This window comes from Choristoneura fumiferana, chromosome 28 (assembly GCF_025370935.1).
Source record: "Choristoneura fumiferana chromosome 28, NRCan_CFum_1, whole genome shotgun sequence".
Lineage (NCBI taxonomy): Eukaryota > Metazoa > Arthropoda > Insecta > Lepidoptera > Tortricidae > Choristoneura > Choristoneura fumiferana.
In genome coordinates this window covers 1,792,243-1,798,921 of record NC_133499.1, presented here as the reverse complement: position 1 = coordinate 1,798,921, position 6,679 = coordinate 1,792,243, and positions in this window count along the sequence as shown.

Here is a 6,679-nt window from a genome sequence, read left to right as displayed (position 1 = left end):
ACCGCTGCCAAAGGGTCCGGGCTGAAAACCAGCGCTGGAAATGAAAGCCAGCATTTGCTGAGACCGGCACCCATTGCCAAGGTCTAGACCTATTTTGTACCTAAGTAATTATAATATGCGTATTTTGTATCCACTTATTTATACTGTGGCAATAAAGAATATTGTTATTATTATTAATGCGAAAGTGTGATTGTATGTATGTGTGTATTTCTCGTCGAAACGGAGCGACGGATCGACGTGATTTTTGGCATAGAGATAGTTCATGAGCCAGAAAATGACATAGGCTACTTTTTATCCCGGAAAAATGCACAGTTCCCAAAGGAATCAGAATCAGAATATTTTTATTGTATAACTGTGTAACTAAGATGGTAGTACATATATAAGGTAGTTTCAACAGTTACCCATTTCGGGCGTACAATATTGTTAAAAATATAATTAAAATATAAAAGAATATAATTTAAAAACTTAATGGCTAATTAGGTAGTTCTATAATACTCCTTTAAGTTATAAAATACTTTATCCAAAAGCCAGTTTTTGAGCCTCCGCTTAAATATATCCCCCTCCAACATCTTTAAATCAACTGGGAGGTTGTTAAACACTCACATAGGTACTCCTTTTATAAATTGAACTATTTATTTTCGGCAGTTGAATATACTTATATTGCGTCCGTAAATTTAACTTAAGCGATTTGTTTTTTGTAAAATAATGTGTTTGATTTTTAACAAATAAGCATAATTCCAATATGTAGATGCCGCATAGCGTCATGAAGCGCCTTTAACTAAAAACTTTTCGAAGAGATTGTTCAGAATGCATCCGGTAAATGGTTCTCAAACATCTCTTCTGGAGCAAAAACGTTTTATGTATATCAACTGAATTCCCCCAGTAAATAACGCCATATGTTAGCAGAGGATAGACGCTTCCATAATAATGAATACTTAACCTTTTTGTTTGTGCCCCAAATGGCCCCGCCTCAGCATAAAATGCGGAGTCCTTGGGTGGAGCCAGCGCTGGTCCTTTACTAGGGAGGAGTCCCGCTGATACTATTTAAAACGACAGTGAGAGGGATGGTACGACACGAATGACGACACGATGGTACTTCCGGCGAGACCTTTTTAGACGGTCACAGTGTCGTGCAACACAGTGTTCAGTTGGGCAAACAAATACCGCAATGTAGTGAAGCTCGCATGCAAGCCCTCGCACTCGCACCATAATGTATTAAAGGGGCTTTAGCTTCTTAGGGTCACCAATCTCCGAAGATGCATTTCCAGAGCTAAGCGCCAAAAATATATCAAAAATTCAAGTTGTGCTGACCGGTTACTTGAAATCAGTGGTCTATTTTAAAATTTTGTCTGTTTAACCCCCGACGCAAATGGAGGGGTGTTAGAAGTTTGATCGCTCTGTGTGTGTGTGTGTGTGTCTGTCCGTGGCACCATAGCTCTGAAACGGGTGACCCGGTTTTTTCTCTCATTAAAAATTCTTTAGAATCTATTGTTAATATACAACTCAGCGAGCATTCTTGGATCCAGACATCCCTTCCTATCAGATATCCTAGCGGCTTGGGATCCGCAAAAAATCTAGTGTTGCACTGCCAGCTTTCCTATCATCAGTCCACAGCACGTCCAACCTCGCAGGTAAAATTCTAAAGGATTGTCCTTCAAACTACGAGACATTGAATTTGGTCGATGCTAGGAATGCTTCGCTCAATGGCCTGTCCGGGTCAAAATCTTCCCACCCGTCTAAACTTTCAACGGAGCTGGGACGACGTACTTTCTAAATTGACTTTTTCAGAAATTTTACGTTCCAGCTCAAGTTCAGACCATGCAAGGCTTGGTTGTAGGAAGGAAAGAATCTGGCGAGTAGCTTCACGCCTATTTAAATACTGGAACCTTTCTGGAGCCCCAAATCTTGCGAATTGCAGTTGGCCTGAGGTGGGGCGCTGCTTTGTGTTCTCCACAACGTTGCCCCCTGTGGTGCCAATGTCTACCAAAAAATACCTCAGGCTTCAATATATTATCCTAAGCTATAAGAAGAAATGATATTTAAGGTTGCTATAAAATATTTTATATTAATAAATTTCAGGACTGACCATTGAACTTGGCACCCATTTAGATCTCACTTCTTTTGTCGTTAAAGTCAACAAGCAAGGCATATATCATAATATTGAACTTGGCTCTCATTTCATATTTATGTTTTGATGATATAATCTGTTACGAATATTTTAATTTGCCCTAATGTGCTAAAAATGTTCTTCAAGATTGTCCCTCTAGCGGTGAGTAGAATAATCCATTTTTTACTCTACTCGTCAATAGATGTCAGTAAAACTTTACTACTGCTATTTATCACTAGATGGCGATGTAAAACAAGTACTACTACTTAACACACGATGGCGCTTTTAATCGTGTTACAACTAGTCTTCAACAGATGGCGCTATATAACTACTTCTGCTATTGAGCACTAGATGGGGCTAACTACGGCGTGGTTCGGTTATGCCACTATAAAAATAAATTCGTCTCCTCCAAAGAAGAATATTTTTAACCCTTGACGCAAAAAGAGTGGTGTTATATAAGTTTGACCGCTATGTGTGTCTATGTATCTGTATGTCTGTGTGTCTGTGTGTGTGTCTGTCTGTCTGTGTGTGGCACCGTAGCTCTTAAACGGGGGACCGAATTGAATGCGTTTTTTTTATTGAAAGCAGATTTTCTAGCGATGGTTTTTGGCATGTTTTATCAAAATCGGTTTAGCCGTTTTTAAGTTATTGAGGTTTGAAGTGACAGTCAGGGGTTTTCCAACTTTATGTTGGTTAGGTTATCTTATTACTAATATGGCTATACTGTGGTGTAGTGCTTACTTGAAGTGTAGGTCCGCGCGGATAAATAAATAAAAAAATGCACTTAATTTATAATCAGTCAGTACACGGAAGAAACAATTAGCACAGGCACAAGCAACAGATCAGAAGGATTGTTCTCATTCAATTATTATATTTCGTTTTTTTTTTATTATTACATAATAATTATTATGATTATTATTATTTCACAATTATTATTTTCATTCTGTTTAACAGGATAAGTTTAATAATTGCCACACTAATTTTATGTCCAGAGCACTATGTTTTGATTTTTTTTAACCCCCGACGCAAAAAGGGGTGTTATAAGTTTGACGTAGTGTACCTACCCATAGACGTAAAGTGGGGGTGATTTTTTTCTCATCCAACCCTATAGTGTGTGGTATCGTTGGATAGGTCTTTTAAAACCATTGAGGGGTTTTTAGAACGATTTTTCGATTCAGTGATTTGTTTGCGAAATATTCAACTTTAGTGAAAATTTTCATTAAAATCGAGCGTCCCCCCCTCTAAAATCTAAACCGGTGGTAGAAAAATTTGAAAAAATCCTGGATGGTAGTAAATTTATTTTTATTTATTTATTTGGCAAAAACACTTAATAAGTACATAATTAAAATTTTCCGTCAGACTCCAAACTAGGCTGAGCCTGTAACTTGGTAGTCTGCGAGCGTGAATACAGATTAACAATAGTTTAATTATGATTATGATTATGTTACCGTTATGTCTAAATTTATACAATGAAATAAATTATGTTAAAACCTACAACTTAGAATTTCAGAATTAATAATTAAAACACTAAAATAAGTAAAAAATAAAATTAGAATGTCCATTATTATTAAATATTTGATAATTGCATTTAAAGCTCACAATTTAAAGTTCAGCTTTAAATTAAAGTCAAAAGTTAAAAATTTCAATACATCAGAATAATTAAAAGAAAAGAAAAATGTCAGCTCGAGAAATAAAATTCATTCAACAATAAAACAATTGATTTCAGTATGTGTGTGTGAGTATTTGTGTGTGAAAGTGTTGTATGTGTGTGTGTGTGTGTGTGTGTGTGTGTGTGTGTGTGTGTGTGTGTGTGTGTGTGTGTGTGTGTGTGTGTGTGCGTGCGTGCGTGCGTGCGTGTGTGTGGTGTGTGTGTGTGTGTGTGTGTGTAATTTTTTCTGGTGCTTGATGGGACTTTCAGTTTCGCTATACGTCAAAGTCCTCAGCCAATCCCTCACCCGAGACAAAGCCCTAGCCAGGGGAAGCTCTTTAATGTTCTGATTTCTGCATTATGTTGTTATAGATGTACGGATGAGAGTAAGCGGGGGATCTTCTGGCTAAAGCCGATCTAAACGGTGGCAGAGACACTCTGAAAATTCGCCTACCTAGTACCTCTTTATAATTTGTGGACGAAAGTAAACAAGTATGAGTCAGGGAGACAGCTCTCATAATATAAAGCTGTCGCACCCTCAGCAGCCCCGAGACGCGATAAAGTTCATCAGTAGGGAATCGAAAACGTTTCCCCAGCATAACCTTCATCACAGCTCTCTGCGCACGCTCTACCTCCAGCATGTGACTTTTGGCTGCACTTCCCCAAACGGCCACTCCGTATAGTAGGATAGAGTGGCATAGTGCATGGTATACCAGGTGAAGCACCTCAAGAGACGCACAGCCGCAGAGTCTCCTCATCACATAAATCATTTTTCTGACTCTTGCAGCAAGACTGGAAATATGGTGTTCAAAGGAGAGGTGCTGATCAAAAAGAATCCCTAGATACTTAACACAGCTGCGTCTCTCAATTTCTTGGCAGGAACAATCATGAATGGGACTATAAGGTGACGAGGAGACGTAACGGACACAGGTGTGAAACTTGATCGTCCTATCTGGAGGGGGGGAGGAAACGACGGTCTTTGAGAACGCTACATAGTTGGTTTTATAAATTAAACATTTAAATATATCAAACTTTCATGGAAAACTATAACGGCTAAGTTTGCTTGAGAATTATTAGTAGTTTATGAGTAAATAGCAGCCTAAGGTATAAAATATACCTTAACTTGGAAGATTCCGTATAAAATATGAAATCCTTAGAAAAAAACTATCCTTAGAAAAATAATAACTGTTAAAGTTAAATCGACATGGTCCTATGGCGCCCTAGGAATCAATTTGAAACGAATCTACTAATTTACTTGACTGTACAAAGGCGAACTAATTCTTCAAATAAATTTTCACCAGTTGAAATTCATGACTTGTACTATTAATAACCCCCGACGCAAAAAGAGGGGTGTTATAAGTTTGACCGCTATGTGTGTCTGTCTGTGGCACCGTAGCTCTTAAACGGGTGGATCGATTTGAATGCGGTTTTTTCATTTGAAAGCAGGTTATCTAGCGATGGTTCTTAAACATGTTTCATCAAAATCAATTCAGTCGTTTTTGAGATATTGAACTTTCAAGTGACAAAGTCATGGTAAATTTTAAAATTAAATGAATTTTTATTCCGGTAAACAGACTAATATCATGCACTGATTCTCAAATTGAGTGTATTTGCAATATCGCGAATGCGGACTTAATGCGTGTTGGCAATGTCTGCCAGTGGACCGGAACCCCCCCCCCGGGTCATCAGCTGACCCGCGTGTGCTGATGTAACGTTACCTACATAGTTTTTCATAACCACTAACCGGTCTAGCCAGTGCGGGGAAAGCGATGTCGATAGAGTCTATGATTTGTGATAATTAGTTGTAGAACTTGTACAGTCACCAGAATTAATATCTGCCACAGCGGAGCGTGCAAAAATATCTGACACGTCCTTCCGGCCCTAGAAATAGAGTCGTGTCTTGTTGTGTCAGATATTAATGCTGGTGACTGTACACGGAGTGGAGCGGCTTAACCATGTTCAATTTTTTAACCCCCGACGCAAAAAGAGGGGTGTTATAAGTTTGACCTCTTTGTGTGTCTGTCTGTGTGTCTGTGACACTGTAGCTATTAAACGGGTGAACCTATTTGAATGCGGTTATTTTTTATTTGAAGGCAGGGTTTCTAGCGATGGTTCTTAGACATGTTTTTTTGTTGGTTATGGTGATAACCTAACCAACATAAAGTTGAGAAACCCCCGACTTTGTCACTTCAAAGTTCAATATCTCAAAACGGCTGAACCGATTTTGATAAAACATGTCTAAGAACCAAGGACCATATATATGAACCTTGCTAAGAACCATCGCTACAAAAATTTATCCCAAATCAAGTTATACAGAATCTTCCAAGTTTAGGAATATTTTATACCTGATACTCTTAAACATAATTATTTATTCTCAAGCAATCTCAGCCGTTATAATAATAAACTTGTAAATTTTATATATTACTACCATCCTGAATTGCGTCGATTTTAGAGAAAATTTCCGGTTTAAAGTTGAATATTTCGGAAACAAATCACTAAATCGTAAATTCGTGGTTTTAAAAAACCTATCCAACGATACCCCCCACTGTAGGGTCAGTCGAGAAAAAAAAGACCCCAATTTTAATACTACTTGTTTTTTTTCGTAATGGCAGTCACATAACGGGAGAAATTTTTGCCAGCTCTACTGTGGCAGATATGAATGAGCCTACCATGATCTTTTCATAAACGATCCAAACGCAGAGCAGTTCAATTTAGGCACCTAAACTGAATCGTAGAAATTGGTACCACGACGTTTATTTCTCAGAGCTGAGTCTCAACGGTTTACAAGTGAATGAAAGGCCGATATTGTCTCTGGTCCGAAACTGAAACGCTAAGTCGCGAAAGGGAAGCCGCTATAGTGCAAACCAAAAATTGTATACTAAAACCACTTTATTTTGGAAAACCATAACTCTATGTCATTCCGT